This window comes from Chelonia mydas, chromosome 23, assembly GCF_015237465.2.
Source record: "Chelonia mydas isolate rCheMyd1 chromosome 23, rCheMyd1.pri.v2, whole genome shotgun sequence".
NCBI lineage: Eukaryota > Metazoa > Chordata > Testudines > Cheloniidae > Chelonia > Chelonia mydas.
This window is the reverse complement of record NC_051263.2, coordinates 17,890,119-17,901,646: the sequence shown is the minus strand read 5'-3', so window position 1 is coordinate 17,901,646 and position 11,528 is coordinate 17,890,119. Positions and strand designations below refer to the sequence as shown.

The 11,528-nt window shown below is 55.6% G+C and overlaps 1 pseudogene; it reads left to right on the top strand.

Annotated features, from left to right (window-relative positions):
* Positions 1 to 9,218: 9,218 nt before the first annotated feature.
* LOC119564857 lies at positions 9,219 to 10,195 on the top strand (annotated as a pseudogene).
* Positions 10,196 to 11,528: the final 1,333 nt, after the last annotated feature.

Sequence of the window (11,528 nt, the reverse complement as noted above, 5' to 3'; positions counted from 1 at the left end):
TTTTTCCTAAGGCCTTGTCTACACTACCAAATTAATTCGCCCTAACTCATGGTGGCATCCAGCTGCCACAGTAATTCCATTGCTCGTACGAGTCCACGCGGGGTTTCTGGTGTCAGCCAGAGCGCTTACATCGATTACCTTGTCAGTGCAGTGTGTTGTGGGACCGCTCCTGGATGCCGCATCGCCACCAACCCTACGCCGACCTAACGTCCCCTCCCTGACTCTACGCCGCTCGCGGGGGAGGAGTTGTTAAGTCAGCGTGGTGGAGCCGTTACGTCGGCAGGAGCAAAATTGAAGTGTAGACACGTCCATGGTTAGGTCAACGTCAGCTGCCTTGCGTCGACCTATCTCCGTAGTGTAGACCAGACCGAAGATCTAACCTCTATCTCCCTTGCTGCAGATAAAGCCCTTTGCTTCTTGTCCAAAATTCAGCAGACACGGAGAACACTTGATCCCTGGCTTCTTTAGAACAGCCCTTAGCAGATTGGCAGACTGTTACCAGGTCCCCCCTCTGTCTTTTCTCCAGATTAAAGATGTTCCATTTTTTTAAACCTTTCTGCCTAGGCCACGTTTGCTCAACCTTGGATCATTTTGCTGCTCTCTCCAATTTGTCCATGTCTTCCTGATAGCGTGACGCCCAGAACTGGACACAGCCCTGTTCCACTGCTGAGGTCTGAGCTTTGCAAACTTTCATAAAAGACCTCGCTTGGTATATTTTGACAGTACAATCACATTGGATTCAATCCATTGGTTTAACTGCTTATATTGGGGGGGGGGGGGGGGGTTTCCACCTCTTGCTGGTCTGGGAGACCCAGCTCCGGAGTAGACATAACCGAAGAGTCACACTTAGCCAGACAAGACATATATTTTGTAACACGGCCATCAGCCCGTAACCAGAGAGACAAGCGATGCCCGAAACAGCCCGATGCTGGTACAAGTTGGCCAGGTCTCAGAGTAGCCGTATAAGAACGGCCAAACTGGGTCACACCAATGGTCCATCCAGCCCACTGTCCTGACTTCCGACAGTGGCCAGGGCAGATGCTTCAGGGGAATGAACAGAACAGGGTAATTGTTGCAAGATCCATCCCCTGTTGTCCACTCCCAGCTTCCAGCCATTGGATGTTTAGGGACACCCAGAGCATGAGGTTACATCCCTGACCATCTTGGCTAATTGCCACTGATAGACCTACCCTCCAGGAACATATCTCATTCTTTTTGGAACCCAGTTCTACTTTTGGCCTTCACAACATCCACTGGCAAGGAGTTCCACAGGTTGACAGTGCGTTGTGTGAAGAAATACTTCCTTCTGTTTGTTTAAAACCTGCTGCCTGTTAATTTCATTGGGTGACCCCAGTTTTTGTGTAAAGAGAAGGGGTAAATAACACTTCCTGATTGACTTTCTCCTCCCCATTCATGATTTTCTAGACCTCTATCATATCCCCCTCTTAATCATCTTTTTTCCAAGCAGAACAGTCCTCCTCTGTTTAATCTCACCGCATCAAGCGGATGTTTTCAGAGAACTGGCCACGATGCCTGAAAACACGTGCCAGGCCCGCGGTTCTCGAGCGGTGAGGTTGCAAATAAATAATCAGCAGCAGAGACAGAAGTGGAGTTGTCTTTCGTTGCTGGTTTCCTTCCACATTTCATGTGCATTTGTCTTACATTTCCAGTGCTTAACTGCTTTGCCTTCTCTCCATAAAAGATGAACAGGATTTTTAATGGGGTGTTTGCCAGGGGGGTTAGGCAGGCTGATGGCTCTGTTACCAAACCCCGAACTGTGTTTAACACTGTTTAATGTGGGACAGTGACAGGGTCACATCTCTGGGCCCGTTTATTCCATGGAAATTACTCCAGCATTGGGGATCTAGAACTTGGGGCTTGAGTGACCTAGAACCTTGTCAGGGACCTAGAACCTGTATCTTCCATAAAAGTTTAAAAGGAATTTTAACAGGGTCACATCTCTGGGCCCGTTTATTCAATGGAAAGTAATCCAGCATTGGGGATCTAGAACATGGGGTTTGAGGGACCTAGAACCGTGAGCTCTGGAGCTGAGGACCGGTCAGGAAATGCACGATGACTGAGGAGGGGAACCACACTTGGAGCTGGCGCTGTGAGTGCCAGTTCGAGGAGGGCTGGAGTGGGTGTGTCTCTCCAGCTCAAAATGTAGACTTACCTGGAGGAGGAAGGAGCACTGGGACCTGTACATGGGGCTGCCCTCCAAGGCTTGGAGCCTAAAGCCCAGAATGGACCCTGACATGAATGAGGATTCAGAAACTAAAGCTCCTGCCATCTTCTGCCTACCTCAGAGGTTTGAGGGCTTCTGAGTTGACGGTGGGAGCGCACTGGGGGAACATCCTGGGGCAGAGGTGGGCAGGCTGGCAGTGCCGGGGTCCAGGGCTGCTGGGAAGTGGGCGGGAGACGACTCCAGCCCCTCCTGAGACCTCATTACCGCCTTCCCAGCTCGGGGAAACAAGGAGCTCCCAAGGCACCAATCAGGACTTGTCTGCCTGGTTTTGGGAGGGGCTGGAAAGGTGTGAAATACCCCCACTGGCCACCCAGCCTGGCTCTTTGCTCCTCTTCAGGGTGAGAGATCCGGGCCCCAGTGACTCCCCCCCACCGCCACTCCCCCTGCCCCGAGAATACTGGCCAAGCCTCCCCACGCAGCGGAGAATCTGAAATTAGGTAAGCAGAGGGTCGGGGGTAGGGGGCTTCGGATCAGCATGGAGGGTCCATCTCCTGGCATCAGTTGTGGGTCACTCCACTATGACATTGACTCCCGCCCGGCGTTCCCCGCTGCTCTAACCACCAGACCCCCCTCCCCTCCCAGAGCTGGGCAGAGAACCCAGGCGTCCTGGCTCCTGGCCCCCCCCTGCTCTGACCACAAGACCCCACTTGCTCCCCACCACCCCAAGACAGGTTGCCAGAGTCCAACACCGAGTTGCTCCTGGCATTTTCCAAACCTCGGCTCCGCTGCTGACCTGACTCCCATTGGCAGCCCCACACCATGGCCAGCCCGAGCCCCCTGTCCCCAGGCCGGATGCCCTGACTCCACAGCCTCTCGGCAGAACCCCAGCAATGTGCCAGCCCCCCAAAATGGGGCCCACTCCACCTTCAGGGTCGGCCCCGCGGCCTCCCCGCCTCTGAGACTGAGCCCCCGGGCTCCGGGCCTCCTGCTCCACTCCGGCGGCTCTGCCCGGCATGTCCAGCTGAGACCGACCCCTGGCAGAGCTGGTTACCCCCCTTCAGGGACACAGGCACCCCAGGATTTGCTGCAACCCCCCCCCCCGCCCCCTCCGCCTTTTCCAACCAGAGCCGGGTTTGCTGGCCCCTGGCATGCAGCCTCGGGGGTAGCGTGGCTCAGAGAGAGGCAAGAAGGTTAAAGCCTCGGCCAGCCATGCCAGAGCATCTCCCAGCCGCGCGCTGGTGGCCCCGTGTCTCTCGGTCCTCATCGTCCAGCCTAGCCCAGCCCTTCATCCCGGTCCCGTCCCCGGACTTCCTCAACAACCCGCTGGTTGGGCCCCAGACAGCCAGGTGGCAGCCCCCATTCCTGGCTCCCGCGCCAACCCAGGGGCAGACTTAACCCCTCCTCCCCTTCGCCAGCAACGCAACACCCAGAGGGAAACTGAGGCGGCATCCCAATGCTATTATAGACTGGCCCCACCACGTCACAACTCTGTAGACAGCCCGTGGGTGAGGGGACCGCCCCGGGAGGTGGTTCGAACCCCTCCCTCAGCCTGAGCGGAGACCCCACTGAAAAGCCCCACTCTTATTAATCTCTCCTCATACAGAAGCTGTTCCATACCCCTCATCATTTTTATCGCTCTTTTCTGAACCTTTCCCAACTCCTATATATCTTGTTCAAGCTGGGGGCAGACCACGGATTTACATAGAATCATAGAAGATCAGGGTTGGAAGGGACCTCAGGAGGTATCTAGTCCAACCCCCTGCTCAAAGCAGGACCGACCCCCAATTTTTGCCCCAGATCCCTAAATGGCCCCCTCAAGGATTGAACTCTCAACCCTGGGTTTAGCAGGCCAAGGCTCAAACCACTGAGCTATCCCTCCCCCTGATTTACATAGAGGCAACAGGATATTTTCTGTCTTATTATCGATCCCTTTCCTAATGACTCCCACCACTCTGGTCGCTTTTTTGACGCCGCGGCACACTGAGTGGATGTTTGCAGAGAGCTCTCCACGACGACCCCAAGATCTTTGAGTGGGAACAGCTAATTCAGACCCCATCATTGTGTACGTATGGTCGGGATTCTGTTTTCCGATGGGCATCACTTGGCATTCATCAACACTGAATTTCATCTGCCATGTTGTTGCCCCGTCACCCAGTGTTGAGGGATCCCTTTATAGCTCTTCGCCGTCTGCCTGGGACTTAACTACCCGGAGTAGTTTTGTATCATCTGCCAACTTTGCCACCTCGCTGTTCACCCCTTTTTCCAGATCATCGATGAATACGGTGAATAGGCCTGGGCCCAGTACAGACCCCTGGGAGAGAGAGAGAGAGTCCCCTTTAGCAGATTTCAGGGTTCACACAGGCCAGAGAGTGTCCCGCACAGTCACCCCGAGAAAAACGGCCCAGCTCGATTGAAAAAAGGCCAGTGATGGAGAACCCACCGCGTCCCGGGGGAAATTATCCCCAGGGCTCATGCCGCTCGCTGCTAACAACGGATGCCTTACTTCCCGTCTGAACTTGTCCAGATTCAACTTCCAGCCCTTTGGATCGGGCTCAGCCATCACTATTAAATCGTTGTTCCCCACGTCAGTACGTACAGACGGGATCCAATCACCTCTTCACCTTCTCTTTGTTCAGCTCAATAGCGGAGCTCCTGGTGTCTCTCGCTCTCAGGCAGGGTTTCCAGCCCTTTAAATCATTCTCGGGGCTCTTCTCTGACCGCTCCCCGACTGATCAACGTCCTTCTTGAAAGGTGGCCATCGGAAACGGAGGCAGGATCCCAGCAGCAGCCGCACCAGGGCCAAATCCAGAGGTCAAATCCCCGCTCTGCTCCGACTCGCAATTCCCCTGGTTATACATCCCAGGATGGCATTAGCTCGTCTGGTCCCAGCGTTGCACTGTGATCTCCCATTCGGCTGATTGTCCCGCCCACGACCCTCAAATGTTTTCCAGCATCCCTGGGCTGAGACCCACAGCTGGAAACACGCCCACACGACGACGATTCCTGTTGACAGTCACATTTTGAGATCTATCAGTTAGCCAGTTTTTAAACCCATTGAATGGGGCGGGGCGGGGTGTGTGTTTATTTCATATCCTTCTAGGTTTTTTTAATTGCGGGACCAAGTCAAAGGCCTCACAGACGTCTAAGTCTCGGACATCATCAGAGCCGTCCCCTTGAGTAACTGGACTTGGAATCTCATCTGCAGACGATTCCAAGTTAGTGCGACAGGGTCTCTCCTCCGTAAACCCAGCCTGGGGCCAACCGTCAGTTCCCCACGGCTCCAACTGGCTGAGCCAACCCCATGCCAGCCCCCCCCAGGCTTGGGGAGCCTGGACCCAGCCCCCAGCTCTGGACACTGGGTCATCAGAGATGTGACCCCACCGCACACAGGCCTGGCTTGGTCACGTTGTTAGGCTTGTGCTGCCACCCAGTGGCCGTCCCCCGAAGTGCAGCCCCAGGGGCGAGGGGTGGGGACGGGAATCCAGTAGTGGGGGGATGGGATGGAGGGGGCAGAAATACTCAATGGGGCAAAGCAAAAAGGTTCAGGGTCTTCCACTCATCATGGAGAGTGGGATCTAGTGGGGGGAGGGCTGGGAGCCAGGACTCCTGGGTTCTCTCCTCTGCTCCGGGAGGGGAGTGAGGTCTAGTGGTTAGAGTGCCGGGGGAAGGGGGCAGGGCTGGGAGCCAGGACTCCTGGGTTCTCTCCTCTGCTCCGGGAGGGGAGTGAGGTCTAGTGGTTAGAGTGCCGGGGGAAGGGGGCAGGGCTGGGAGCCAGGACTCCTGGGTTCTCTCCTCTGCTCCGGGAGGGGAGTGAGGTCTAGTGGTTAGAGTGCCGGGGGAAGGGGGCAGGGCTGGGAGTCAGGACTCCTGGGTTTTCTCCCCAGGTCTGTCACTGACCTGCTGCGTGAACCTAAGTGAACCCACTTCTGCTCTTTGTGCCTCGTTTCCCCCTCCCACCCAATATCGAATGGGATTGTCTGTGCTTGGAAGGAGGGACTGTCTTCTCCTGTGGGTCTGGGCAGTGCCCGGTGCGATGGCGCCCTGATCTCGGTTGGGGTCTGGGCAGCGCCTGGCATGACGGGGCCCTGATCTCAGTTTCTATCACTCACGGAAGGGGTGGATGGAGTATTTAGATGGCTAGATGGATGGAGGGGTGGATGGGTGTGTGGATGGATGGAGTATTTAGATGGATGAATGGAGGGATGGATGGAGTATTTAGATGGATGAATGGAGGGATGGATGGAGTATTTAGACGGCTAGATAACTGGGTGGACGGAGGGATGGAGTATTTAGATGGCTAGATGGATGGAGGGATGGATGGGTGTGTGGATGGACGGAGTATTTAGATGGATGAATGGAGGGATGGATGGAGTATTTAGATGGATGAATGGAGGGATGGATGGAGTATTTAGATGGCTAGATAGCTGGGTGGATGGAGGGATGGAGTATTTAGATGGATGGAGGGATGGATGGTTTGTTTGTAGATTAGCGGATGGCTGGAGGGGGTGGATTCGTAAATTCCTAGATTCCACGGCCAGAAGGGACTGTTGTGGTCACCTAGTCTGCCCCCCTGTATAGCCCAGGCCACAGCCCGTCCCCACCGTAATTCCCAGGGCAGAGCTTTCAGAAAAAAATCCCACCTTGATTTCCAAATGGCCAGTGATGGTGAAGCAACCGCGACCCTTGGGAAATTGTTCCTCACTGTTCAAAATTCATGATTTATTTCCAGTCTCAGTTTGTCCAGCTTCCACTTCCAGCCATAGGACGGGGATCCGCATTCCTCTGCTGGACTGACGGGCCCATTAGTAAATATTTGCTCCCACACGTTGGTACTTCTAGCCGGGGATCAAGTCACCCCTTCACCTTCTTTGCTGCACTAAATAGACCGAACTGCTGGCGTTTCTCACTCGAAGGCAGGGTCACTGATCACTTCACCGTTTTTGTGGCTCTTCTCTGAGCCCTCTCCAATTTACCAAGATCCTTCCTGAACTGTGGGCATCAGAACCGGATGCAGGATCCGCAGCAGCGGTCGCACCAGGGCCAAATCAAGAGGTCAAATCACCTCTCTGCACCGACTCGAAATTCCCTTGTTTACATAGGCACCAGCTTCTTCTGGGGGGGGTGCTCAAACTCCTGCTCCAACCCAGACCCTGCCCCCACCCCATCCCTTCCCTCAAGCCCCCACCCCTGCCCTCTCTTCCTGCCCCTGCCCCACCTCTTCCCACCCAGTTCCACCCCTTTCCCCCAGGGTACCCCCTCCCCACTCCTCCCCCTCCCTCCCAGAGCCTCCTGCATGCCGCGAAACAGCTGATGGTGGTAGGCGCCGGTGGGGAGGGGGAACTGGCTGCCAGTAGGCGCTAAGCCCGGTTATACCTCCCAGGATTGCATTAGCTTTTTTGACCCCAGAGTCACACTGGGAGCTTGTGTGTTCAGTTGATTATCCCCCACCCTGGATTCTGCTGCTTCCCAGAAGAGAGACAGCTGCCCTTGTTCCTAAATGGACCCAATTACATTTAGCTATATTAAAACACCTATTCTTTGCACGCACCCAGTTTACCAAGTGATCCAGACAGCTCTGTACCAGCGACCTGGCCTCCTTCTAATTTACTCCTCCCCCAACGTTGTGTCATCTCCAGACTTCATCCAGGAGGGTTCTGCTTTCCTCCAGCTCGCTGATAAAGATGGTACCTGGCGTAGGGACAAGCCACAGACCCTGCAGGATCCCACTGGAAACCCACTCGCTCGATGAGGATTCTCTGTTCACAGATACACGCTCAGATCTATCAGTTAGCCAGTTACACGCCGCGTAAGTTAATTTTATATCCTTCTAGTTTTTTAATCTAAACGTCACGCGGTACCAGGTCAAACACCGTACAGAGATCTCAAGCGATGATTTCACGCTATTACCGTTAGGAACCAAACTTGTAATCTCGTCAAAAAAAGATCATGAGTTCGTCTGACAAGCTGTATTATTCAGAAACCCATGATGACTGGCATGAATTACATTACCCTCCTTTAATTCTTTATTAATTGAGTCCTGTGTCAGTTGCTCAACTATCCTGCCCCGGATCGATGTCCAACTTACAGGCCTACAATTACCCGGGTAGTCCCATTTGCCTTTTTTACCAGTTGGCACAACATTGGCTTTCTTCCAGTCTTCTGGAATTTCCCAAACATTCCAAGACTTATTAAAAATCAGCATGAACAGTCCAGGGAACTCCTCGGCTGGCTCTTTTAAAACTCTTGGATGGAAGTTATCTGGACCTGCTGATTTAGAAATGTCTACATTTAATGGATGGCTGGATGGGATGATTAATGGATGGATGGATGGATGGATGGGTAGTGCGAAGAGTGGATGGGTGAATAGATGGACGGACAGATTGGTAGTGTGAACAGTAGATGGGTGAATAGATAGATTGATGGACGGACAGGGTGATCCATGGATGGATGAATCGATGAGGTGATTAGTGAATAGATGGATGGATGGATGGATAGAGTGAAGAGTGGATGGGTGAATAGATGGACGGACAGATTGGTAGTGTGAACAGTAGATGGGTGAATAGATAGATTGATGGACGGACAGGGTGATCCATGGATGGATGAATCGATGAGGTGATTAGTGAATAGATGGATGGATGGATGGATGGATAGAGTGAAGAGTGGATGGGTGAACAGATGGATGGATGGATGGGTAGGATGAAGAGTGGATGGATGGATGGGGGTGTGGGGGGGTTGGAAGGATGGATGGGGGGGTGGATGGATGGATAGAGTGAAGAGTGGATGGGTGAACAGATGGATGGATGGATGGGTAGGGTGAAGAGTGGATGGATGGATGGGGGTGTGGGGGGGGTTGGAAGGATGGATGGATGGGGTGATTAGTGGACAGATGGATGGAGGGATGGAGGGATTTGTGTGTAGATTAGTGGATGGATGGATGAACAGATGGGCAGCTGGCTAGACAAATGGATGGATCTCCTTTCATCCATCACCCACACTCTCAGCCGTATCCCCATTACTTTCCCTGATCAGGCCCATGGACAGCACCAACAGCAGTGTCCACCCTGACTTCCTCCTGCTGGGGCTTTCCAGCCGCCCCGGCCAGGAGCACCTGCTCTTCTCCCTCTTCCTCTGCCTGTACCTCCTCAACCTGCTGGTCAACCTACAGATCCTGCTGCTGACCCGCTCCGACCCCCGCCGGCACGGCTCCCCCATGTATTTCTTCCTCAGCCACCTCTCGTTGGTGGACGTCTGCTTCACCTCCACCACCATGCCCAAGCTGCTGGCCAGCCTGCGCGCCCGGCCCCAGGGCATCCCGTACACCTGGTGCCTGGTGCAGATGTAGCTCTTCGTGGCCTTTGCCATCCCCCAGAACTTCCTGCTGGCAGTCATGGCCTGGGACCGCTACCTGGCCCTCTGCCGGCCCTTGCGCTACGCCGTCCTCCTGAGCCCTCTGCGGCGCCAGGCGCTGGTGGGCACTGCCTGGCTGCCGGCCCACCTCCACTCCCTGCTGATGCCCCGGCTCTCCGCTTGCGCCCGCCCCCCGCCGCCTGCATTTCCTCTGCGACTTCCAGCCCTTGCTGGCCTTGGCCTGCTCCCAGAAGCGGCTCAACGAGCCACTCAGCTTCTTGGAGGGGGGGGGGGGGCGTCCTCCTCCTCAGGCCCTTCCTCCTCCTCGTCCTCTCCTACGCCCGCATCCTCCGGGTGCCCGAGAGGCGTGGCAAGGCCTGCGGTGCCCACCTGGCTGTGGTGGGGCTCTTCTATGGCACCGCCATCGGCGTCTACTTCCTGCCCCTCTCCAGCTACTCTGGGGACAGGGACAAGCTGGCCTCAGTCACGTACACCGTAGTCACCCCCACGCTCAACCCCTTCATCTACCGTCTGCGCAACCAGGACATAAAGGCCGCCCTGCGGCAGGGCCTAGACAGGCTAAGGGGGGCGTGGTGGGGCTGGGGCAGGGGGTCAGGAGAAGTAGGGCCAAAGGGTAATGGGGGAGGGCTAGGGCTGGGATAGGGGAGGAGGTGGGTCTCTGTGGGGCTGAGGGACATGTCCTTTTGGGGGGTGATGCATGTGGGGGGATAAAGGGACATGGCCTGTGGGGTGATGTGGGGGTGTGTCCTTTTGGGGAATGAGGGGGCATGTCCCTTTGGGGTTGAGGGGTGTGTCCCTTCAGTGGGTGTGTCCCTTTGAGGGTAGGGGCGTGTTCCTTGAGTGGGCGTGTCCCTTTGGGGAATGAGGGGGCGTGTCCCTGCGGGGATGAAGCCCTTGAGGGGGTGTAAATGGGGGGGGCCACGTCCCTGTGGGGTGAAGGGGCATGTCTCTGGAGGGAGTGAGTCCCTGTGGGTAGAGGGCGGGTCTCTGGAGAGGACACGTCCCCAGTTCAATTCCGGGAGCTTGCCGAGTCGCGGTTCGCCATGAGCGTGTCGATCCCTTTTCTTTTCAGCTTTGGCACGACATTAAATCTCTCCGCCTCTTTCTTGCCACTTCCCGAAGTCAGGGCCGGCGCCGTCCCCGCCTCTTGGCCAAAACTCCTGATCGTAAACTGTCGCGCAGGTTGGTTTCTCGGAGGCCCACGGATCTCCGGTCCGTGCACCGAGTCTTCGGTCGCCCCCTCGGTTGTCATTACAAGAGCTGCCCAACCGACCGAAATCTCTGCTCTCCGCTGGATCATAGTACGTTCAATTCAATGTATATGACGGGTTCACGGATGTTGCGCTCTGACACGTCCAGTGGCCTTCGACGACCACTGAGGTGGGCTACATCCTCCCAGCTTACTCTGGCGTGACTCAATCCTTCCTCAGAGGGCGCTGAGAATTCACTCCAGGTTTACTCTGCGCTTCCTCAGAGCTTCACCGGTCTTCACTCGACTTGATCCGACTTTGCTCGTCCCTTACTCAGACTTTGCTCTGTCCTTACTCGGCCGTTACTCTGCTTTTCCTCAGCCCTTGCTGAGAGTTTATTCTGGCCCTAGTCAGGGCTTGTCTAGGCAGCCAGTGCTGGGCTGGGACTGCTCGCGTCACCCCAGTGAGCTTGTCTGCCAAGACACGGCACCGGCTCCCAGGCAACATTCACGAGGTTGACAAGAACACGACGGGGAGGACTCTCTCCCGGGAAGCTGGGACTCTGAAAACGATTCAGTGGGAGGGGGGCAGGGTCTAGTGGTTAGAGCAGAGAGGGCTGGGAGCCAGGACACCTGGGTTCTCTCCCTGGCTCTGGGAGGGGAGCAGGGTCTAGTGGTTAGAGCAGAGAGGGCTGGGAGCCAGGACGCCTGGGTTCTCTCCCTGGCTCTGGGAGGGGAGCAGAGTCTAGTGGTTAGAGCAGAGAGGGCTGGGAGCCAGGACGCCTG